Source organism: Bufo gargarizans, chromosome 5, assembly GCF_014858855.1.
Source record: "Bufo gargarizans isolate SCDJY-AF-19 chromosome 5, ASM1485885v1, whole genome shotgun sequence".
Classification (NCBI taxonomy): Eukaryota; Metazoa; Chordata; class Amphibia; order Anura; family Bufonidae; genus Bufo; species Bufo gargarizans.
Window position 1 is genome coordinate 331,905,889 of NC_058084.1, and position 26,785 is coordinate 331,932,673.

Genomic DNA, 26,785 nt, shown 5'->3' on the forward strand with positions numbered 1-26,785 from the left:
CGAGCTACTCATGTCCCGTTCCTCGTCCTCAGTGATCTCACTGAAGAAATGTTCTTCCCCCCCAGCCACGTACAACACCACGGGTACCAGATAGGTGACAACGAGCACCCTGGGATGCCTGTTGTGGTTGGTCTTGCTCCTCCTCCTCAAAGCCACATTCCTACTCTGACTCCTCTCCCTCACACTCCTCTTCCGGCGTTGCTGCAGGTCCAGCAAGCAATGCTGATAAGGCTGTTTCTGGTGGTGATGGTGACCACAATTCTTCCTCTTCACGCTCATCTACGGCCTGATCCAGCACTCTTCGCAGGGCACGCTCCAGGAGGAAAACAAATGGGATGATGTCGCTGATGGTGCCTTCGGTGCGACTGACTAGGTTTGTCACCTCCGCAAAAGGACGCATGAGCCTACAGGCATTGCGCATGAGCGTCCAGTAACGTGGCAAAAAAATTCCCAGCTCTGCAGAGGCTGTCCTAGCACCCCGGTCATACAAGTACTCGTTGACGGCTTTTTCTTGTTGGAGCAGGCGGTCGAACATTAGGAGTGTTGAATTCTAACGTGTCGGGCTGTCGCAAATCAAGCGCCTCACTTGCATGTTGTTTCGGCGCTGAATGTCTGAAAAGTGCGCCATGGCCGCGTAGGAACGCCTGAAATGGCCACACACCTTCCTGGCCTGCTTAAGGACGTCCTGTAAGCATGGGTACTTATGCACAAAGCGTTGTATGATCAGATTACACACATGTGCCATGCACGGCACATGTGTCAACTTGCCCAAATTCAATGCCGCCAACAAATTGCTTCCGTTGTCACACACCACTTTGCCGATCTCCAGTTGGTGCGGAGTCAGCCACTGATCCACCTGTGCGTTCAGGGAGGACAGGAGTGCTGGTCCGGTGTGACTTTCCGCTTTCAGGCAAGTCAACCCCAAAACGGCGTGACACTGTTGTATCCGGGATGTGGAATAGCCCCTGGGGAGCTGGGTGGGTGCCGTTGATGTGGAGCAAGACGCAGCAGCAGAAGAGGACTCAGCCGAGGAGGTTATGGAAGAGGATGGAGTAGGAGGAGTAGAGGAGGTAGCAGCAGGCCTGCCTGCAAGTCGTGGCGGTGTCACCAACTCCTCTGCAGAGCCACGCATTCCATGCTTGGCAGCCGTCAGCAGGTTTACCCAATGCACAGTGTAGGTGATATACCTGCCCTGACCGTGCTTTGCAGACCAGGTATCAGAGGTCAGATGGACCCTTGCCCCAACACTGTGTGCCAGACATGCCATTACTTCCTTTTGCACAATCGAGTACAGGTTGGGGATTGCCTTTTGTGCAAAGAAATTTCGGCAGGGTACCTTCCACTGCAGTGTCCCAATAGCTAAAAAATTTTTTGAAGGCCTCAGGCTCCACCAGCTTGTATGGTAAAAGCTGGCGGGCTAAGAGTTCAGACAAGCCAGCTGTCAGACGCCGGGCAAGGGGGTGACTTTGTGACATTGGCTTCTTATGCTCAAACATGTCCTTGACAGACACCTGACTGTGGGCAGATGAGCAGGAACTGCTCAAGGCGAGAGGCAGAGTGGCGGGTGGTTGAGAGGGGGCAAGGAGGACAGCAGTGGTTGACGTGGCTGAAGATGCTGGACCAGGAGGAGGATGGTGGCTTTGAGTTTGTGTGCTGCTTTTACTCATGTGTGGATCCCATAGGCGTTTGTGATGTGAGATCATGTGCCTTCGCAAAGCAGTTGTACCTAGGTGGGTGTTGGACTTCCCACGACTCAGTTTCTTTTGGCACAGGTTGCAAATGGCATCTTTGTTATAAGAGGCAGACACACACAAAAAATGCCACACTGCTGAGCTTTGCAATGACGGCATTCTGGTGGTGGCAACAGCATGCGTTGATTGGCGTGCTGTCTGGCTGACCCCGGGTGCCGATACATGCTGTATGACTGTGCCACTAGCTCCTTGTGGCGACAACCCCCTGCTTCCAACTCATCTCCTCCTCCTCTCTGTCTCCCCATCTGAACTTTCCCCCTGTTCTTCTTCTCTTCGAGCGGGCACCTACGTGACATTCACGGACACATCGTCATCATCAACCGCTTCACTTGTATCTGACAACTCAGCAAAGGAAGCAGCTGCGGGTACAACATCATCATCATCACACCATACGTCCATCTGTGTAATGCTGCCTGACTGAGACATATCCCTGTTATCTACATCCTCTTGCAATAATGGTTGCGCATCACTCATTTCTTCTAACTGATGTGTAAATAACTCCTCTGACAGATCAAGTGAAGCGGCTGTGGTGCTAGTGTTGGTGGTGGTGGCAGGCGGGTGAGTGGTAAGTTGAGAGGTGCCCAAAGCTGAGCTGGAGGAGGATGGTGCGTCAAGGTTCCGAGCGGAAGCTGTAGAAGATTGGGTGTCCTGTGTTAGCCAGTCAACTATGTCCTCAGAACTTTTCGAGTTCAGGGTACGTGGCCTCTGAACACTGGGCATTATTCTAGGGCCAAAAGGAATCACAGCACCACGACCACAACGGCCCCTGCGGGATGGCCTGCCTCTGCCTGTCATTTTTTTTTATAGATTAGTTATGTTGTAATATGCGTGCAAGCTACTGTGACACCAGATATGAGTTGCGCTGCAGTGACACTATGCGCTTGCAGCTGGGCCTTTAACACACAAACACGTGTGTGCAACTGACTGCTATTTATTCAGTCAAAATTGTTGTTTTTCTTTAAATGGAATCGAATGTGACACCAGATATGAGTTGCGCTGCAGTGACACTATGCACTGGCACTGGGCCTTAAACATACAAACATGTGTGTGCAACTGACTGCTATTTATTCAGTCAAAATTGTTGTTTTTCTTTAAATGGAATCGAATGTGACACCAGATATGAGTTGCACTGGTGACACTATGCACTTGCAGGGCATGAAACACACGCGCGTGACGGCAACTGACTGCTATTATATTACAGTCAAAAAAGTTTGTTTGTTTTTTAAATGCAAGCTACTGTGACACCAGATATGAGTGGTGGCACTAGGCAAGTGGGCACAGTATACGCTGTGAGCCTGACACACACGCTGGCAGGCAGGCAACTGCAATTAGATTACACAGGAGAAAAAAAAAAAGCAGACTGATGTTCTAGCCCTAAAAAGAGCTTATTGGGGTACATGCACACGTTCAGGATTCATGTGCGGAGAATCCGCACTGAAATCCGCAGGTGTTCACAGGCAAATCCGTGCGGTTAATCCGCATTAATTGGTGCGGATTTGCATGCGGATTTGCATGCGGATTTTTTCAACATCTCTCTAGAACAAAAATACACCCTTTTTTAACATCATTTCCTGTGACATCATTTGAGAATCGGATTTGAGAATTAATGTACGTTGAAATCGTGATGCGATTAATTTAACACGAAATAATCGCATGGCGATTTCAACTTAAGCACTGTTATGTTCCATATTCGTTAATTCTAGCCTTCTATGGAATATAGCAGTGCTAAGTAGAAATCGCCATGCGATTATTTCGTGTTATATTAATCGCATCGCGATTTCAACGTTTCAAATCCGACAGTACATTCTAGTATATGGAGACGTTCCCATGGTGATGGGGACGCTCCATTAGTACTGCTATATTCCATATTCGGCGAATATGGAATATAGCAGTACTAAGTTGAAATCGCCATGCGATTATTTTGTGTTAAATTAATCGCATCGCGATTTCAACGTACAGTAATTCTCAAATCCGACAGTACATTCTAGTATACGGAGACGTATATTGCGTCTCCATATACTATATGTAGTATATTGCTTCCTTCTCTTGCTGCAATGAACAGACACAAAATGGTGGCTGATTCCCCTTCCTATTACATACATGCGGATTTTGATGCGGATCCGCATCAAAATCCGCACTGTGTGCGTGTACCATCCGGATTTTAGCCTCTCCATTGAAGTGAATGGAGAAAATCCGCAAGATATCCGGACAGGAAAAAAAAAATTAATTGACATGTCGCGGATTTTAAAATCCGCACGCAGGTCAAAATCCGCGCGCGGAAAAATCCGCATCGTGTGCATTGAGAATTTCAAATTCTCATAGAATACAATGGACATGACCTACGGTGCGGATTTACCGCACGCAAATCCGCGCGGAAAATCCGCACGCAATCCTGATCGTGTGCAGGGGGCCTTGGGGTGCTGTCCTTACAGCAGAGATCAGATGAGTCTTTCAGGACTGTAGTGGACACTGAATACACTTGCCTAGCTACCGATTTCCCTATTAAATCAGCAGCAGCTACACTGTCCCTCCTCTCACTAAGAATGCAGCTTCCGAATGAATCTAAAATGGATGCTGTCCAGGAGGTGGGAGGGTCTGCTGCTGATTGGCTGGAATGTGTCTGCTGACTGTGAGGTACAGGGTCAAAGTTTACACAATGATGACGAATAGGGGGCGGATCGAACATCGCATATGTTCGCCCGCCGCGGCAAACGCGAACAAGCTATGTTCACCGGGAACTGTTCGCAGGCGAATAGTTTGGGACATCTCTACTGGTAAGCAGCCTGCTGCTTTAGGTCTGTTGCCTGACAGAAGTTAATATAGAAGGCATCAGGCAGAAAGATGATGTCACTGTATCCCACCACCTGTGCTGGGTGGAGGCAGTGAAATGCTTGTCCAGCTGTTCGTTGTGGGAATGGTATTAGGTGAGTTTAATTTTTTTATTGTTACAAAGAGGGCATGAAGGCGGGCAGAATGCTGGAGGTTAAGGAATCAAAAATGTTTGTGCGTAACTTCTAGCAGATACAAAGTTGTGACTGGAAGAAGTCTTCTTGGTGGTCTGTGCCGGATAGCGAAAAAAGTGAATGTGAACAACTCTCATCATAGAGGACGTCACCTGAAAGACACTTGATACTGGTGGTAATAATTAGTTACTATGTGGTAGTAATTTGTCTTTATGGTCTGGCAGTGGTGGGGCAAGGGTGTGGGGGCCCAGGTTCAAACTTTTTTCTGGGCCCCTTACGACTATAGTTACACTTTTTTGTTATGTTTTAATACCTTTAAACATATAAAGAATGTTAAAATTATTATTTTTTTGCTTCACCATATTCTGACACCCATATCATTTTACAGTTTATTTATAGTGTATTATTATGTATGCAGCTGTGTACAGGATCTCTTTATGTGGGATGATCTGTAGTTTTCTAACTTTTTGATCACTTTTTATTCAAAATTGTCCATTTAGATTTTTTTCCTTTTATGGAGTTGATCATATGGCATAAAAACTTTTATATTTTTATATTTAGGGCTTTGTTGGAAGTGGTGATACCAATGATGTTTATTCTTTATTGCTTATTTTTATATGCAAAGTTAGGAAAGAGAGAGAACTTAAAATTTTCTAAACTAAATAATTTTTAGTCCTCCTAGGGAACTTGAATATGTGATCATTAGATTGATGGGTTTTTTTTATTACAGTTGTAGCGGATTGCATTTTGCTACTATCCACCGTCCTTAATTTTAGCTGCCCATAACGTTTATTATTGCAATATCATATTCAATTCCCTATGGTTCGTTACTTGTAATACAAAAAGTAATCAGTGACCTGCTGAGCATTCATCTGGTTGTCCGGTAGAAACACAATGGCTACAATGTATGTTTCAACTGTACTGTTGATTGGATTACTTCTCAGGCTGAGGGGAGGGGATGTGTGGGCTGTAACCAGTTTGTGATTGAAGTATGTATAATTTTCTGTGGGTGTCTCCCTTGCATGGGAGAGTTGATAAAAGCAGGGTATGTGGCATTAAACAGTGTTCTTCTCCTGATACTGTGTGTCGTCCAGTTATTGGGAAGAGTGATGGGATATTCGTGGATGGTTTTTATTTATTACTGATGCTGTTCTTCCTGTGCTAACTACTTGATCCCGAAATAACCCTTGGAATACCAGCGGAGAAAGCTGTATTTCTATTGAGTCCTTCCTGAGGGAGGGCTTAATAGGAAGAACTATGACAGGCCTGGAAGCTGTCATAAGGTTCTGCATTGAGAGCAGCCATCTGAGGGGCTTAATATCTGTAATCTGAGTTATCTACAATCACAGCCACTGATGGCAGGTGTCTGCTGTGTAAAACCCTGGAAGTTGGGTCTTTAAAGATGGCGTCTGCTCAGGAGCTGAGCGGTGCCATCTTTAAAGACTTAGGTTCCACCGTACATGTGCAGCAGATGTTGAAAAAAGGATTAAACTAACAAAAAACAAGTAGACTGTGTCTAGTCTTGAAGACCAAGTTTAACCTTCTCTAAACTGCTTAAAATTAATGTGCAAACGGTTTAACTGCAGTAAGGTTAATCATGTACTAATGTACAGTCTCTACAGTTGAGATGGCTCTGTAAGTCAGTATAAGATGCAGTCAGAGGCTCCTGATGTTTTTTTTTTCTGCTTTTGTGTGTAACAGCGGCTGCTGTACACTGCTGTTCCCCCGCTTATCGCCATGGTCCCGGGCGCCACGCTCAGAGGTAACCTGTGTTCGGTGATTCCCATTTCACCGCTGTGGTCCTGGGCTCTGTTTCTTTAGGTTGTATTGCTTTTGAGGATTCCGCTCCACAGCTTCCACTCAGCCCTGGACACAGCATTGGGTCGGCTGGTTTTGTGTTACACTGCTCTAAGGGCGGAGTGCATCACTCACTGGGCTGTGTGGGTTAGGTCAGGTGACCTCGCTGACCAACTCTGGCTCTCTTGCAGGTATATAAGTGACTCAGCCCTCTTCCCAGATGCCTCAGTGTCAAGGTTCTTGAGTTTGCTGGTTCCTGATACTCTCATGTGTTCCTGATTTATGCTTCATTCCTGGACTCTGCTTATCGTCTGATCCCTGCCTGCTTGACTTGTCTCTCCTGTTGCCGACCCGGATTGCCTGACCTGTACCTGTGCCCCCTGCCCTGACCTTTTGCCTGTCTGACTACGCCTCTGCCCCATCCTTCAGTACCGCACAGTTGCTCCTGGTAATGACCCCGCCTGCCTGAATACATGTGTACTTTTGGTACTTACCCAGGTATCTCCTGGTCCACCTGGAGCAGCTGCCACTGACTCGGGGATTGTTCTGGAGTAGCCCCTGGCAATTACCCTAACATCTCAAGTCTATACTCACCATCTGAGGCTCTAGTGAAAACCAGGTAGTTGCTAAGACACGCACCTCCAGAGTATAGCCAGTCAGTGGCACAGTGGGTTCACACCCGCTGACCCGTGACATTGTGATATTCTGCACTCTGAACATATGGTTTCCTCTCTTCCCTCCCTGGAGTACTAGAGTCCCAGATCACATGTCTCTTATCTTGACTGCTGTCTGACTCTGCCCCATTCCTCTCTTCTTTAGTAGGGATTGTGTTTCACATGCTGGGCAGTAGTATTGAGTAGGGGAACAGCAGAGCAATGTGTCAGCACCAAAACTATGTTGTATGTAAAGACAGTGCTAACTTATACTTTGCAGGCATGCTGCTGTAGTCATATGCAATGTCTGTGAGAGGAAAGAAGATTTTTGGGAACTTTAGTCCTTCATGGTGATAATCCCAGCCACAGCAAGCCATGTCAGCATCAAACCAAAGGTGCTACACAGATCAGATTATGAAAATAAAGAATAATAACTTCTGAGCTATGTTGCCATCATTTGCTGAACATTTAGACATAATAAGGTACTGTTCTGTAGTTTTTATTTAATTTTTAGGTACTATTGCCAAGAAGATTTTGTTTTTCAACCTAAATAACTATTTAACTGTATAGTAAAATTACAAAGGTCACCAAAGCATGAATAGTGTTATTGGTGGCTGCTGCCAATAGAGGACAAAACCACCAACTCTACATGGTGTAAGAGGTGCATTGCCCTGAGGGACCGATTAAGAGACAATTGGCGCCCGTGACTCAGTAATGGAGGAACTCCAGGACTGTTGGCCCTATATCAGTGCTTGATGTCAAAATTAGTGTAAAAAGTTGGAAAGTTTGGCACATACCCCACTGGCACAAAACTTTTAGCCCCATTCGCCACTTTTCCAAAATGTCGGTTGAGTGGGCGGTGTGAAGCCAGGCATAGATAGCCCAGCTCAGCCCAGCTTTCTTATAATGTACACTAGGAAGCTGGCCTAGATTATACCTGAAATCTAAAGTATCTTTCTTGCTGGTGTAGATATCAGTTCTGGTGCAAGGACCTACATACACACGCTACAATTATAAAGAGGCATGGGCCTGTTAATAATTATAGCGCATATAATGCCAGTTTGGGACATATTAAGACCAACTTGTAAAAAGCTGGTCTTAATAAATGTCCCTATTTGTGTAAACTATTTAGCTTTATGGGGGCACTCTATGGGTATATCTGGGAAAGGTATTTTATTTTGGGTAATACTGTATAGTGTGCACTATGCATAAAGAAAACCATTCACTTTTATCAGATATTAGGCTACTTTCACACCTGCATTAGGTTCGGATCCGTCTGGTATCTGCACAGACGGATCCGCACCTATAATGCAAACGCTTGTATCCATTCAGAATGGATCCATTTGCATTATTCTTTTTTTTTAAAGTCTAAATCAAAACAGATCCGTCCTGACTTACATTGAAAGTCAATGGGGGACGGATCCGTTTTCAACTGCACCATATTGTGTCAGTGAAAACGGATCGGTCCCCATTGACTTATATTGTTTGGCTCCGCATCGCCAGGCGGACACGAAAACGCTGCAAGCAGCGTTTTGGTGTCTGCATCCAGAGCGGAATGGAGGCGGAACGGAGCCAAACTGATGCATTCTGAACGGATCCTTATCCATTCAGAATGCATTGGGGCTGAACTGATCCGTTTTGAACCGTTTGTGAGATCCCTGAAACGGATCTCACAAACGGAATTCAAAACGCCAGTGTGAAAGTAGCCTTAGCTGTACAGGAAAACACCTGCGTGACAATGAATGTAAGTTATAGCTAAAACAATATAAAACAGTTTTCCATATGCATGCAAATTGTCTTCGTGTATGTATGCCACTTGAACAACCAGAGTGCCAGTAGTGAAAATACCAGACTTCTTTAGCTATCAGGAATAACCACAGAGAGGCTAGCTGTCTGGGGGGGAATGGTTAGATTTAATACCATAATACAAATTATATAGGCAGAAATATGGATAAAAAGTAGAGTATAAACTGAACCATTGTAACAAAGAATTGTCTTTTTTTGCAATTCCATTCCTCTAAATTTACATATTGCCTAGTCACTGCCATCACCAATTGTGAGCAGGTGACAGGAGCATCTATAAAATGAAAATATTCAAGTTTCAATTGTCACACTAATTACACAGAACCTGAAAACTGTTCAGGCGTCAAAATGTAGACACTGAGCTGTCAAGTTTGAGATGCCGTAGGTCTAGATTCAATTATTTTCTAAATACTGTACACATTTATTAGGGTTTATTAAACTGCAATTTTTTTATTTTTGATGATAAAGTTCTGTCTTTCTCCAAGTAATGTTCTCTGCTGATATTCTGCATGAGATGACCAATAAGGATTTAATGTTTGTAATGTTCTTATGCATTTAATATGTTTTCAGAACACCCCGAGGGAAATTTTGGTGGTGGAGAGCAGAGAAACCATAGAAAATCTATCTATGGGTTAATGTTTTAAAGATGTTTTCCCCGTATATCAGGAAACATTTGGATATCCCAGAAGAGTTAAAGCCTATGGACACTTAAAAAAAAAATTTATATTGCTATTAGTAGTAGTAAGGGCTAAAAACTGTTTCCTAATAGGTCTTTATTAAAACATGTCCTCTCCAGCTATAATCTTTCCACATATAGCGTAGGCTGTTCTTTCTCCTTCACAATAAAATTCATCAGAGGAGCTTCTGACTGCTCAATTTGTAACCAAAGAGGTTGGTCACTTCATAAAAAACATAAACTGAATGTCACTGCACAATAGAATGTACACCTGATTTTACTTCATCTTAGGTGCTGTCTCAGAAGTCCCCCAGGTGCCTGTCTATAGTGTACAGCCCATGGCCATGGGAAGCAAGCTGATGGCAGTCAAATGATTTACATACATTATGGCTTTCTCAGCTGTCTTCCTGGTGCATCCTCTTCTGTGTAGGTGCTGGACCCATTCAGTTACTGTCCAGCACTTGCATAGAGGAGAATGTGGCAGGAGGGACAGCTGAGACAAGTCTCATGAGTAAATCAAGTGACCACTACCAACTCACTACCCATGGACATGGCTGCCATGGGCTCTACATTATGGACAACCCTCCAGGGCTCTGAGCTGCACCTGAGAGACAGCACCAGAGCCTTCAGTTTATGGGCAATTAGGAATTTGTATCATGAAGTGGCCAACCCCTAGTCCGGCTTTTGTTTTTTACCAAAATCTGGAGGTCTAACACCCAGCACCTCCACTGATCAGCTGTTGCGGGCAGCTGCCGAGACTGGAGACAGAACAGTGGAAGGCATTTTCTGCTTCCTGCTCTATCCTGGACCAAACATGCTCATGTGAAAACAGGCCTTCTCTTAGCTATAGAGAAGTTTAGGAATATGGGGGGAGATTTATCAAGAGTAGTGTAAAGGAAAACCTGCTTAGTTGCCCATAGCAACCAATCAAATTCCACCTTTAATTTTCCAAAGGAGCTGTGAAAATGAAAGGTGGAATCTGATTGGTTGCTAGTTTGAGAAATCTCCCCTTTGGTGTTTAATGCGAAATCCTAGAAAAAAAAGTTCCTAAAGTGGACATGTCTAAAAAATAAAAAAAATATAAAAAAGGCTCTTCTAGAAATTGCAATGCACAGCACATACAATGTGTGATTTTTAACATTATATAATTAGTCAGTCTCACACTGTGCACATGATTCAAGCGCAGGTTGTACAATCCACAAGGGGTGATACAGCAGTCATGAATAATTACATTAACCTTCACAACGACCGTTTGTTTAACTATATGAAACCAGAAGAATTTATTATTATTAGTAGTCAAGACACTATAGTCAAGTTTGAATTGTCAGTGGGGGTTATCGGCTAACTAAGAAAAATGGAGAATAAAGGTTTATGGATTATACATTATCCAGAACTGTCACCTGTCTTATATATACAGTACAGACCAAAAATTTGGACACACCTTCTCATTCAAAGAGTTTTCTTTATTTTCATCACTATAAAAATTGTAGATTCACACTGAAGACATCAAAACTATGAATTAACACATGTGGAATTATATACATAACAAAAAAGTGTGAAACAACTGAAAATATGTCATATTCTAGGTTTTTCAAAGTAGCCACCTTTTGCTTTGATTACTGCTTTGCACACTCTTGGCATTCTCTTGATGAGCTTCAAGAGGTAGTCACCTGAAATTGTTTTCACGTCACAGGTGTGCCCTGTCAGGTTTAATAAGTGGGATTTCTTGCCTTATAAATGGGGTTGGGACCATCAGTTGCGTTGTGGAGAAGTCAGGTGGATACACAGCTGATAGTCCTACTGAATAGACTGTTAGAATTTGTATTATGGCAGGAAAAAAGCAGCTAAGTGAAGAAAAACGAGTGGCCATCATTACTTTAGGAAATGAATGTCAGTCAGTCCGAAAAATTGGGAAAACTTTGAAAGTGTCCCCAAGTGCAGTCACAAAAACCATCAATCGCTACAAAGAAACTGTCTCACATGTGGACCGCCCCAGGAAAGGAAGACCAAGAGTCACCTCTGCTGCGGAGGATAAGTTCATCCGAGTCACCAGCCTCAGAGATCGCAGGTTAACAGCAGCTCAGATTAGAGACCAGGTCAATGCCACACAGAGTTCTAGCAGCAGACACATCTCTAGAACAACTGTTAAGAGGAGACTGTGTGAATCAGGCCTTCATGGTAAAATATCTGCTAGGAAACCACTGCTAAGGACAGGCAACAAGCAGAAGAGACTTGTTTGGGCTAAAGAACACAAGGAATTGACATTAGACCAGTGGAAATCTGTGCTTTGGTCTGATAAGTCCAAATTTGAGATCTTTGGTTCCAACCACCGTGTCTTTGTGCGACGCAGAAAAGGTGAACGGATGGACTCTACATGCCTGGTTCCCACCGTGAAGCATAGAGGAGGAGGTGTGATGGTGTGGGGGTGCTTTGCTGGTGACACTGTTGGGGATTTATTCAAAATTGAAGGCATACTGAACCAGCATGGCTACCACAGCATCTTGCAGCGGCATGCTATTCCCTCCGGTATGCGTTTAGTTGGACTATCATTTATTTTTCAACCGGACAATGACCCCAAACACACCTCGAGGCTGTGTAAGGGCTATTTGACCATGAAGGAGAGTGATGGGGTGCTGCGCCAGATGACCTGGGCTCCAAAACCCAATCAAGATGGTTTGGGGTGAGCTGGACCGCAGAGTGAAGGCAAAAGGGCCAACAAGTGCTAAGCATCTCTGGGAACTCCTTCAAGACTGTTGGAAGACCATTTCAGGTGACTACCTCTCGAAGCTCACCAAGAGAATGCCAAGAGTGTGCAAAGCAGTAATCAAAGCAAAACGTGGCTACTTTGAAGAACCTAGAATATGACATATTTTCAGTTGTTTTACACTTTTTTGTTATGTATATAATTCCACATGTGTTAATTCATAGTTTTGATGCCTTCAGTGTGAATCTACAATTTTCATAATCATGAAAATAAAGAAAACTCTTTGAATGAGAAGGTGTGTCCAAACCTTTGGTCTGTACTGTATATATATAACAACCCAAAGCCATCAAGTTGCTACCATCTAGTTCTAAATGAGTAAAAAAATTTCATGAAAATTATAAAATGTCTCACTTTCAACATTTGATATGTGTTCTATTGTAAAGAAAAATATGGGTGTATGAGATTTCCAAATCATTACATGCTGCTTTCATTTACATTTCTTCAAATTTTACAGTGCCCCAACTTTTTTTATTTTTTATTGGGGTTGTATATATTCACTACTGGACCGCCATGCACCAAATCTGTCATGCAGACTGAGCCACTGTGATAAATCTGGTGCAGGTCCAAAAAGTCCAACTAAGTTTACGACCAGGAAATCGGAGACGAAGTATATGTGTATATATATATATTTAATAACGAAAAATAAAAAAAGAACACCTGGAAAAAACTAACATTGATAAAGTATAACACCTTAGTTGTGTGATCATTGATCAAGCACTGCTAGCAGTTTATACTTTATCACTTTTAACTCAATAGCATAAAGTTTCTGGTGTGTTCTTTTTCATTTTCGGTAGTATAAACTGTATTTTGTGCTCTATAAGACGCATCTGCCCATATATTTTTCATCAGACCTCAGATTAGACCCCCAATTTTCATCAGATCTTAGATCAACCCCCAATCTTCAGTAGACCTCAGATCAGAGCCCCAGTCTTCATCAGACCTTAAATCAGACCCCCAAACTTCATCAGACCTCAGTCCAGACCCCCAATCTTCATCAGACCTCAGATCAGACCCCAAATAATCATCAGACCTCAGATCAAACAAAAAATAAATAGAACAACTCACCTCTCCTGCTCTAAACGGCACCACTGGGGAGATCCAGTGATCTCTTCTTGCAGGGTTGCACTGTGACCTGACATCATACAGCATTAGGTCATAGTGCGCACGTACGAGCACTACGTCCTGACGCTGTTAGGACACATCACAGCACGCCAGCCAAAGAAGAAGACCAGGAAGAGTTGAGTAAAGCCAGCACCAGGGGCACTATATTCACTGCTCCCCAATACTTCATAATGGAAGCGTTCATTAGTAACAATTAGATGTTGAAATACCAGCTCTCTATTTGCTTTATAAGGCACACTGCTTTTTCCATCCACTTTTGGGGGAAAAATGCATCTTATAAAGCAAGAAATATGGTATATACATATATATCTCTTATCTGTTATATATAAAAATTAATTTCTGTTGTCTGTCTGGATCAATCTGCACCAAATCTGCCACATATCTAAACAAGGTACTTCCGAAGATTTTAGATCAGGTTCCAGCTCTTTAGGACCTACAGTTCTCGAGATATTCACAAAAAAGCAAATATTGCACCATCACAACCCGTATTAGCCAATAGAAGCTCACAGGTCCTTAATTCTTAGCCTCACTTATATACACACACAGTTTTACACCAGGTTTCCATAACAGCCCAGCCATTTTTTCTGGGGCACTGCGGATACCACTGTTTGTGCCACTGTGGATGTCAGTATTATGTTGGTACTGTGGATGTCACTGTTGTCACTACTGTTATGGGTGCACTGTGGATGTCACTGTTATCGGCGGACTGTGGATGACACTGTTATGGGGGCACTATATATGGCATTGTTATGGTGGTACTGTGGATGTCACTGTTATGGGAGCACTGTGGACTGTTATGGGCCACTGTGGATGTCACTTTTATGGCAACGCTATGGATGTCACTATTATGGGGAACTGTGGATTTCACTATTATTGGGGCACTGTGGATGGCACTTTTATGGGAGTACTGGGGATGTCACTGTTATGGCAGCACTGTGGATGTCACTATTATTGAGGTACTGTGAATGTCACTATTATGGGAACACTGTGGATGTCACTGCTATGGGAGCACTGTGGATGTCACTGTAATGGGAGCACTGTAGATGTCACTGTTATGGGAGCACAGTGGATGTCACTGTTATGGAAGCATTGTGGACTGTTATGAGAGCACTGTGGATGTAATTGTTACAGGGTCACTGTGGATGTCAATGTCATTGGGGCACTTGGGATTTCACTGTTATAGGTGCATTGTGAATGTCACTGTTTTGGGGGCTCTGTGGATGTCACTATTATGGAGGCACTGTGGATGTCAGTGTTATGGAGGCACTGTGGATGTCACTGTTATGGGGGCACTGTGGATTTCACTATTATGGAGGCACTGTGGATGTCACTTTTATGGGAGCACTGTGGATGTCACTGTTATAGGGGCTCTGTGGATGTCACTTTTGAGGTGCTGTGGTATGAGGTGCTGTTGATGTCACTGTTATGGGGGCTCAGTGGGTGCCATTTATGGGGTTCTGTGGATGTCAGTGTTACCGGAGCACTGTGGATATCTTTTAGCCACACACAAACAACAGGGGTAATAGACCTGTGCAAAGCTGGGTAATTCTGCTAATATATATACAATTTTTATTTTTTTCCGGGACGACCATTGTAAGTTGAAACCATTATAACTTAAGTAACAGGAGCTTCTTCAGAGTATTGTAGAGTATATAGATGTACCAGAAAAATAAAATTGAGTCGCCGCTCAACTGATGTCCAAAGGAGCAGCTCATCCTGGCACAGGCAGGGGGCAGTACAGAGCATGTAGTACCGCAGAGTTGCTACTAGACAACCAATAAAGATGGTTTACCAGTAAAATGGCCATGTTGATTGGTTGGATATGAGGCACTGTATGTTAAGCCTTGTTTCAGGTTATGATGGCCCAGAAAATACCATTATAAGCTGAACCTAATGTATCCATAGGCCATTGTATCTTGAGGGATCACTATATATATATATATATATATATATATATATGTATATATTGTAAGAAGGTAGAAGGAATCATTGTGGATGATAGGTACGTGTGACCAAGGTTCCTGGCCTTGGTGGAGTAAGAGCCGTTTTTTTATGTGTCAGCAGCAGTTGCTTTTTGACACCTTGATACTAAGTATGGCTGTAATAGCTGATCCGGCACGGCTCTTACTGGGAGTAGTCAAAGTGCAGGGTGGGTGACTACTCCCCATGTTCCAGCCCGGGATTTGCCAGGCATAAAAACCAGCCAGCACTGCCAGGTGGAGAGGATTACCTCTGTCTGACAGTGGAGCTCAGGAGGTTGGGATCTGAGGTCTTGTGCCAGACTGGAGGGCTGAGACCCGTGTGCAGGGGGAACAGGCCCTCTAAAGCCTGCTGTGGACTACTGGAGGCAGAACTGCCAACAAGGTGACTTGTGCAATATGAACTTTCCATTGTGTGTGAATTAACACCAAAGACTGCAATGTGACATGTTGGTCTGTACAAATTGAACTTTCCATTTGTGTGTGAATTAACACCAACTTTTCACAACTATTGGCTTGCTTACTTGAGACAGAATTTTATGCCAGAATATGCGCTTCATCTTAGGAAACACGCCTTTTCAGCAAAGCTCCCCCTACTTCTGGTAGGCCCATACCCCTTTTCGAGTGAGGCTACTTTCACACTAGCGCTTGATCGGATCCGTTCTGAACGGATCCGATCATATTAATGCAGACGGAGGCTCCGTTCAGTAACATAAAATTTTGTGCAAGTGTGCAAGATGCCTGAGCGGATCCGTCCAGACTTTCAATGTAAAGTCAATGGGGGACGGATCCGCTTGAAGATTGAGCCATATGGTGACCTCTTCAAGCGGATCCGTTCCCATTGACTTACATTGTAAGTCTGGACGGATCCGCACGCCTCCGCACGGCCAGGCGGACAGCTGAACGCTGCAAGCAGCGCTCAGCTGTCCGCCTGTCCGTGCGGAGGCGAGCGGAGCGGAGGCTGAACGCCGCCAGACTGATGCAGTCTGAGCGGATACGCTCCATTCAGACTGCATCAGGGAGGCGTTCGGGTCCGCTCGTGAGCTCCTTCAAACGGAGCTCACGAGCGGACCGACGAACGCTAGTGTGAAACTAACCTAAGTCAGAAAATTTTTTGAAATCCTAGTTGTGCCAGCTTGTGCCACTCTTTAGACAAATTTTAGGTGTAGAAACATTAGTATCCACCATGGATTTTCCCACCAATATACAACAAATTCTGCAACAAATCTATGTAAAACTCTGGATGTTATATGAAGATTTGTTTCAAAATTTGCAAATGGGTCCGCAAAAAATGCAGACAGCACACTGTGTGCTGTCCGCATCAGTATGTGTGTTCCGTAGCCCCGCAAAAAATATAGAAAAAGTCCTATTCTTGTCCGTTTTAGGCATTGTTACAATGGATCTGCAAAAAAAAACGGATGTCATCTTCTTTTTTTTTTTTTCGGATCCGCAATTTGCGAACCGCAAATCACATATGGTCGTGTGCATGTAGCCTTATGTCAGCAAACCCTAAGGGGATATCCACACACGTCATGTTGGTCATAGAAATTTCTGCGACTGAATATCCATTCCATATGTTTGTATGGGGTTGTTTCTGCAGTATGGGCAAGGATTTCTCTAAATCATACTTAGATAATTAGGACCTTTACAGAAACCTCCCCATTCTTGAACAACCTCTTTAAAGGGAACCTGTCACCTGGATTTTGTGTATAGAGTTGAGGACATGGGTTGCTAGATGGCCGCTAGCACATCCACAATATCCAGTCCCCATAGCTCTGTGTGCTTTTTTGTGTAAAAACGATGTAATACATATGCAAATTAACCTGAGATGAGTCAGAGCTTGAAAATATGACTCTTCTCCGGTCACACAAGTAAGATATGACTCTTTTATGTTAATTTGCATATGTATCAAATCAGGTTTTTTACACAATAAAAGCACACAGAGCTATGGGGACTGGGTATTGCGGATGTGCTAGCGGCCATCTAGCAGCCCATGTCCTCAGCTCTATACCCAAAATCCCGGTGACAGGTTCCCTTTAAGGCATATCTACAGGATTTGCCATAAAAATCCATAGGAGTGAGTCTCACCTATCTAGAGAATGGGGCTTGACATTTTGCCACTGTGGATTGTAAATCGAGCATGGGAGGTGGTCACATGTCCTATCTTTTGCAGTGCGGAAGCATAGACCGAAAGCCCACGGAGTGCACATGGCCAGTGGCCATATATTGCGGACCCACCGATTGCGTTCTGCATTCTCCGGACACGGAGCCCTTTCATTCCTGTGAATGAGCTCTTCGACAGTTGTCACAAGCCCCACATTTTTGTTCTAAAAATATACCATGAATCATTATGGATTTCTTTTTACATTTATTTTAAAAGTTGTTTCAATTATATTTCTTATAAATCTAAAAATGCAATCATGGTTAAAGGACTATACCCGTCTGGGACATTGATGGCATATCACTAGGATATGCCATCAATGTCAGCTAGGTGCGGGGTCCACCTCTAGCAATATGCCATTAAAGGTCCCAGATAGGAATACCCTTTTAAGATGTTTAATAGGATTCTTTTATCAGATACATATGATAGGTAAATCTCTGATTCCTCAAAAATGAATATATCATAGAAATACGTTAAGCGTATTTTAATCAACATATTAAGCAATGTACTAACTAAATTAAACTGCTTTACCTTTCAGGAACTACAGCACTGAAAGTAGACAGGTGAAATGATGAGTCTGCCAGAAAAAAATGACTATGACTTGGAATCTAGAAGTTTTTAGCACAGGCATATGAAGCCTGGCTATAAATTGTCTGTGACAGTCTTGTAATGCTGAATATATGTGATTCAGTGAGGACACGTGGTGAAAGCTGACCTGGGATATTAACAAAAGAAACTTGTCTCACAAATGATTTATTCGGTCAAACATTTACACACAAACACAAGCCAGATTGCACAACATTCAGTACTTTATACTTACTAAACCAGTCATTAAAGAGAAATTCAGTGATTTACACAGAAATCACAAGGCCCTATAGCAAAGGTCAGAATTGGATGCCTATATATATATATATATATATATATATATATACAGTACAGACCAAAAGTTTGGACACACCTTCTCATTCAAAGACTTTTCTTTATTTTCATGACTATGAAAATTGTAGATTCACACTGAAGGCATCAAAACTATGAATTAACAAATGTGGAATTATATACATAACAAAAAAGTGTGAAACAACTGAAAATATGTCATATTCTAGGTTCTTCAAAGTAGCCACCTTTTGCTTTGATTACTGCTTTGCACACTCTTGGCATTCTCTTGATGAGCTTCAAGAGGTAGTCACCTGAAATGGTTTTCACTTCACAGGTGTGCCCTGTCAGGTTTAATAAGTGGGATTTCTTGCCTTATAAATGGGGTTGGGACCATCAGTTGCGTTGTGGAGAAGTCAGGTGGATACACAGATGATAGTCCTACTGAATAGACTGTTAGAATTTGTATTATGGCAAGAAAAAAGCAGCTTAGTAAAGAAAAACGAGTGGCCATCATTACTTTAAGAAATGAAGGTCAGTCAGTCTGAAAAATTGGGAAAACTTTAAAAGTGTCCCCAAGTGCAGTTACAAAAACCATCAAGCGCTACAAAGAAATTGGCTCACATGCGGACCGCCCCAGGAAAGGAAGACCAAGAGTCACCTCTGCTGCGGAGGATAAGTTCATCCGAGTCACCAGCCTCAGAAATCGCAGGTTAACAGCAGCTCAGATTAGAGACCAGGTCAATGCCACGCAGAGTTCTAGCAGCAGACACATCTCTAGGACAACTGTTAAGAGGAGACTGCGTGAATCAGGCCTTCATGGTAGAATATCTGCTAGGAAACCACTGCTAAGGACAGGCAACAAGCAGAAGAGACTTGTTTGGGCTAAAGAACACAAGGAATGGACATTAGACCAGTGGAAATCTGTGCTTTGGTCTGATGATCCAAATTTGAGATCTTTGGTTCCAACCACCGTGTCTTTGTGCGACGCAGAAAAGGTGAACGGATGGACTCTACATGCCTGGTTCCCACCGTGAAGCATGGAGGAGGAGGTGTGATGGTGTGGGGGTGCTTTGCTGGTGACACTGTTGGGGATTTATTCAAAATTGAAGGCATACTAAACCAGCATGGCTACCACAGCATCTTGCAGCGGCATGCTATTCCATCCGGTTTGCGTTTAGTTGGACCATCATTTATTTTTGAACAGGACAATGACCCCAAACACGCCTCCAGGCTGTGTAAGGGCTATTTGACCATGAAGGAGAGAGAGTGATGGGGTGCTGCGCCAGATGACCTGGCCTCCACAGTCACCGGACCTGAACCCAATCGAGATGGTTTGGGGTGAGCTGGAGCGCAGAGTGAAGGCAAAAGGGCCAACAAGTGCTAAGCATCTCTGGGAACTCCTTCAAGACTGTTAGAAGACCATTTCAGGTGACTACCTCTTGAAGCTCATCAAGAGAATGCCAAGAGTGTGCAAAGCAGTAATCAAAGCAAAAAGTGGCTACTTTGAAGAAGCTAGAATATGACATATTTTCTGTTGTTTCACACTTTTTTGTTATGTATATAATTTCACTTGTGTTAATTCATAGTTTTGATGCCTTCAGTGTGAATCTACAATTTTCATAGTCATGAAAATAAAGAAAACTCTTTGAATGAGAAGGTGTGTCCAAACTTTTGCTGTTATTCTCTAAAAAAACAAACAAAAGCATACAATGTATATATGTATAGCGATGTATCTGTAGATACTAATACCATATGCATGGGAAGAATACTATTGAGATTTTAATCTGAGAAATACTTCCATTGGCTACACTTAAACTTAAGGTTCTTGCTTCCCATACAGGACGTCCTGGGTTCAAGACCCAGAGAGACAATCTGGAAAAAAAAGAGTAATAAAAGCAAAATTAGAATGTAGAGTGCTGACTCCAGTACTCCATGGGAAAGAGCAGAACTCCTTAGAGCACAGCTAACAGTATCTGAAAGGAGGAGTAGATGAACAGTTACTCCATAGAGAAGGGCAGAGACTCCTTACAGCATTGGGAATGGGCTGGGCAGTCCAGGCAGGCGCCCCAACCCAGTGGGCCCCATAGCAACCGTCTGGTCTTTCTCCAATGTTAAACAGATTATCAGGATTTAAAAAATACAGCTGCTTTCTGTGTAGAGGGTATATATTGTATTGCACAGCTCAGCCCTATTCACTTATGGTACAGTAGGTCCTAGGTAATATGTGAATAGTAATACTTCTGTAGATTTAGGGTTGCTAATTTGTATGTATATGCCCCCCCCCACTGTGCACCTTCTGATCAGTGCTGTAATACATTGCCAGTATTTCTGAGCCACACACACTTCTAAATGCGAACTCAGAAGTCCTCCTAATGTACTACTGCACCAATTTGCAGGAGCACAATAGAGGAACAAGGAGAATATACACATGCAATATCAATAAAGGCTCCAGAGGAGCAATACCATTCATGTAGTACTGCTCCTGATAGAGATAAGGAGGTAGCAGATTGAGAATGAAGGAGGCTGAGCTGCACTACCACACACAACTTGATGGTTGTTGTGTTGTTTTTGGAAGAAAGCATCTATGTTTTTCTAATTCTGCCCCTAAATAAAAACACATGACATTACTCCATAAAACCGGGTTCTACACTAATGTAAGTTTTCGGTACAAAGTGTGAGCACATAAACTGATAAAAACATTTGGATAATTTGATAAGATTGCATCAGTGCGAGCAGATACAGAATTCTCGCCACCACCACCACCTCCCCTGCGGATCGCTGCACATAGTCTGCAGTCCTACAGTTGTCCCCTTCTGTCAAAAGTTAAATATTCTGTCCAGGTGTTTCTTAAAGGGGTTATCCGAACGAAATGCCCCCCCATATGCCCGGGCCCCTCAAACTGATTCTACTTGCCTGGTGGCTCCCCACACGGCCGCTGCTGCTTCTTCCCATGCGCGGATGAAAACAGCCAGTGTCAGGAAGGGAGGGTGGGGCTGGAGGCAGGAGGTGACGGGGACGAGCAGGAGGTGACGGGGATGAGCCTCCCTAGCATTGCGGGTGACGCTAGGAAGGCTCGCCTCCATCACCGCCTGCCATTAGCTGCACCCCCCCCCCCCCCGACACCGGATGTATTCATCCACACACGGGGAGAAGCAGCGGCGGCCATGCGGGGACGAGGAGCAGTGCGGGGAGTGGGGCGCTAGGTAAGTTGAATTAGTGTGCGGCGCCGGGCAAATGGGGGGACATTTCCAGGCTTGTATAACCCCCTTTAATGTCATTTCAGTTTTTCCCTCTTCAGCCTCATAAAGTGACAACCATAGTGTGTCTTACATTGGTTTTATCCAGGTTCAATCTTTTTATAAAGTAATGAGTGTCTTACTTATCACCATTTAAAGGACTTCTTCAGGGAACAAAAAAGGAAAATGTTGAAAAAAAGATGTTAATATGAATAAAGACCTACATGTTGGCCCGTAATTCAATAGATGATGTGATTTTGGGTGCATTGACTCTGTTGTTTTATACTCAATTTGCAGCTTGATTGGAAGGTGAGTGCAAGATTGAGGGAGCGGAGTGAATTAAGCCCTGAGAATCACACTCATGTCACAGGCTAGACATACATGACATACTGTAGACCATTAATGTTCTTCCAAGAAAATCCTCTAAAGACAATTTCAGATTGCACCTGGACCCTCTAGGTTCCACTGAACCAAACTGTAGCTTGACCTTCATGAAATGACACCATGCTCCAGACAAGTACTGCCTTGCACCTATGTGTTAATAGTCCCTTGACAAATTGATGCTTAGTGCTGTAAACAATGTGAATGTCACAACCTTAAAAATCAAAGGAACTTCAACCTAAGACCACATCCTGCTCACATGGAGTCAATCTGACATTTAGACATATGCAAACTAGTTTTCCTAATCAGTGTTACTGCTGTGAAATATGTGGCTTGTCCTAGATATTGGCAATTGTTAATGAAGCTTAGCACTAAGGACAAATGAGAGAAATCACTGACAATGACGTTGAGTTGTCCTTAGGACATGCGGTACATCACGTCTGTTCTGCTATAATTAGTCCGCGGTCTCTAGTCACGATCTAAATATGAAGGGAATCCTGAAGAACCTATAAAACATGGATGGCATTTTGGTGATATTTCAATATTTAAAATGATTGCTGTATATGAATTTATGTTAATAAGACTACATGCTCCTTCTTAACTTGCAGGATGGACTCTCTGCTAAAGCATTCTGTGTCCTGGTACAGCTATTTTTGTTTAACTGGTATTATAAATGTCTTCTGATCCAAGACGACCTTTTGCTCTAAATATAGAATGTGGCTGGTTATGTGAATGAAAACTGCACATCCTGCTGCAGACGCTGTAATGACGTGATAGAGACAGTTCACACCTGACCAGTCATTTGATGTGCTAATAGTGTTCACATTTTGTTGCTCAGGGCCCCATTTGAGTCTCAAGTCTTTCCAATGAGGGAAGAAAACACCATGAACAAACCCTTTCATATGTCCTAATGGACTATATGGAGATAAATAAATACCCCCCCCCCCCCCCCCGCCCCCTTCCTCATTCTGTTACTGTTGTGCAGAGAGACACTGCAATACGCAGTTGTGTCCTGGAGGACTTCTGGCATCTCTGTATCTGTTATGGCAGGGAGTGTGGAACCACTGTGTCAACCAACAGATTTCACTTTGGGTTACTTCTAAGGGCAATCTTGGCAGTCCTCTGGTTTTTACCCTTTTACACCTGTACATGCATATACCTCCTGGAGTAGTCCCTGTATGACTGAAAGCTGACCCACGGGAGTCAGAGACATGGCTGGAGAGTAGTCAGGGACAGACTGAGGTCAGGGCTGGCTGAGTACGTGCAATTCAGGCAAAGAAGGGTCAATACAAAGTGAGGATTAGGCAGCAGAGAGTCAGAAGTCGGTACAGGGGCAGACCGACAATAGCAGCACACTTTTGCAGGAAATTAGCGAACTATGAATCTATTGTTCAGGCACCCTTCCACAGGGGAAGATGCCTTAAGTACCTCAAGGCAGCCAGCCATAGGCTGGAGCAGATTAGGGTGAGCGTGTGGTGGCTCTGCCCTATAGGCAGAGGAACTCAAACAAAACAATAGGATGGTCTCCCTAAGATCAGCTATTGTTTTGTTTGAGTAGTCTCCAAGGCATTGCTCCCGGTTAGCCAGAATCCTACTCCACACTGATGAGGGGCAACACCCCGAAACAGCTGTCTGTGGATGGATAACTGGCTTAGGTCTTTCCTGTCACATCCTTAAAGCTTGTAAAAGAGTGGGATCTTGACATAGGGGCCACTTAATATGGTGGATTTGGTGATCTCTGTAATGGGGACACCACTTTGCTCGGTTTTCCTTCCTTTGAGGGATATCTGGCTTTCACTATAGGCAGATGAGGATAGGCTTTGCTGGCAGCAAGGAGGCACCCTGCATGTAGGAACTAAACAACCTTGGTGGCTGGGCCCACCGGGAAGAAGAGAGGTAGGTCTATACCACCGGGATTAAGAAACCCGGGACTCAGTGGGGGCTGTGAGTTAGTAATTACTCAAAAATCCATTGGTCCTGATTTATTATGCCTTCACTCCAGAATTCTGACTTCAAAAAGTTGCAAAATAGAGCTTTTGTGACTTTTTGGTCTCACTTGCGCTCACTCCAGTTTTAAAATGTGAGTAAAAAAGTGGGCATGGTTAACTATGTTATTGAGTTTTGGCCCAGATTTATCATTGTCTCTTTTTTTAAAAACTGGAGTAGCTTTTCTAGACAAAAATGTTACGTTTAAGGGCGCATACACACGAGCCGGTGTGCCCATATTGCAGACCGCAAACAGCGGGTCCACAATTTACAGGTACTGGCCGCGTGCACTCCGTATCACGGATGCGGACCCATTGACTTGAATAGGTCTGCAATCCTCGAGATATGGATAGGTGCGTAATATGGCCAAACTGGTGGCAAGTGGCATCTTGGTAGCTGCACGCTTGACTTTTCTCAGTTCATGGGCAGTTATTTTGCGCCTTGGTTTTTCCACACACTTCTTGCGACCCTGTTGACTATTTTGAATGAAACGCTTGATTGTTCGATGATCACGCTTCAGAAGCTTTGCAATTTTAAGAGTGCTGCATCCCTCTGCAAGATATCTCACTATTTTAGACTTTTCTGAGCCTGTCAAGTCCTTCTTTTGACCCATTTTGCCAAAGGAAAGGAAGTTGCCTAATAATTCTGCACTCCCTGTACTGTGCAATAAAATACTGTGAGGGTATGGGCAAACTGTGCAGATTTTCAGCAGCACAATTTGCTGTGGTTTTCACCCTATGCATTGAAAAGGGTGAACGTCACAGTGGAAATTTGCAACATACCGTAAACTGGCATTCTGGAGATATACATATTGTAAAGCAAGCCATTATGTGTCATTTATAATACCGGTGTCAATTTATGTGGCACTGAGGCTTTTTTATGTCAGTAGTCAAAGGGAAAGCTACTGTATAGTTGTGTTTTAGAGCAAAGCCGACAAGAACAACACCACATTTCTAGCCTTCCTGGACCCCTAGAAGTATGACGCCCTGGATCAATTTCGCTCAAGAAAATCAAATAGAAATATTGAAGACTTGTATGGTTAGGCTTCAATGGACTTTAAATCTGAATACATTTACATTGTGCTAAAATCTGATTACTGTGAATCAATGTGTAAATACAGTAAATGAACTTTAGTGAAGTGAGAAGCTTATGAAAATTCTCAAATATCTTAAAATATTAAAATGAATGCAGCACTAGGCTATGCGTGTATAATGAATGTACCGCATTAAAAGGATTAGGCAGATTATCCTGCCAGCAATCTTGTTCCACTGCATCTTGTAGTAAACATTCCAAGTTGTCACTTGAGCCGCAGATAATAGCTGCACTGGAACTTGATATGACCTATCCCCCTTTATCCTCCGTGCCTAATAAAATTATGCTATTGTATGCGTAACCCCTTAATGCACTGGACCATAAACGTAATGCGCTAGCAGCTGAGCCTTAAAGAGGACCCGTCATCAGTCCACAAAAAGTGAGATATTTGTATATTCTAGTTCGCCAGGCTTCCCTGAGCATAGTTTCACCCCCCCCCCCCAGGCTCGTACTGGCCCACAGGGGTACAGGTGAATCCCCCGGTGGGCCCCTGAGCAAGATGGGCCCCTAGTCTCCCACCCCCTGCACAAGTGGCACATAACACAGTAGACTTATCGCACTACATACATATATTCACTGTACAGCACCTCAACCAGCCTATGTTCATATAAAAAACTTGATAGATTATATAAGAAACTCCCCAGTTTATTATTATAGACCTGACCAGAGCTGAGATGACTTCTAGGTATAGAGGAAAGCTGCCAGTGTCCTCTTCTCCCCAGGACCTACCTTCTCAAAGTTGCTGCAGGGACCCCCATATTCAATCATCTGGTAGCATCTTGCTGCTGCGTGAGCAGGTAATATTTGATTGTATCCGTTTGGTAGACCCCCAAAATAAATTTTACCGGTGGGCCCTAGGCACCCCAATCCGACACTGGCTCCCTGTCCCCTTCTGCAATAATGTCCCCCAAGATTTCAGGAACCAGGCGTGTCAATCTGAAGTGACTAGGTGTGGTAGTCACTTCTCATCTTTGCTAGGGGAGGTTTCTCTTCTCCTGATGCAGAGTGATCTCGCAACCACTCTGTGCCACAGCTTCCGACAGGACAACATCTCACTCAGACCAAAGTGAGAAAGGCCCGCTCTGCAGCGTTTGTGCGTCTTATTCTGGTGTGAGTGCAATGCTGTCCTGTAGGAACCTATGGTACAGTGCGGTCTTGCGAGAAGTCACAAGATCTTGCTGCATCAGGAGGCAGTGACCAGCTACACCACTTCAGATTGACATACAGTATAAATAGATGATATTAATTTAATAATATTTTTCCCATTGTATGATATTCATTGTGGCTTGTGGGCTTAATGGAACACAATCACAAAAAATAATTAGTTTTATTTAAAAGAGCTTACTAGTGTTTAATATTGGACTTTGATTCTTCATTTCCATAAGAAGCCATGCTTTCTGCACAGCAACAGTGAGATGCTTTACAGTCAAGGAACGTGGATCTGAGATGGACAGTGACATTGCCTGCCCTCTCACTGCTCTGTGCCTGTACTCCCTTCCTTTTGTATCTGAAGCGATACAATAGAGCTGCAATACCAGACGTAGC

The 26,785-nt window shown here is 43.6% G+C and overlaps 1 protein-coding gene across 1 annotated transcript in view; it reads right to left on the minus strand.

Annotated features, from left to right (window-relative positions):
* LOC122939227 (E3 ubiquitin-protein ligase RNF182-like) overlaps positions 1-18,288 on the minus strand; it is a 43,612-nt gene extending 25,324 nt beyond the window's left edge. The window contains exon 1 of the mRNA XM_044295264.1: positions 18,201-18,288. The gene's annotated coding sequence lies outside the window, so the exon portion shown is untranslated. The remainder of the gene's footprint in view (positions 1-18,200) is intronic.
* Positions 18,289-26,785: the final 8,497 nt, after the last annotated feature.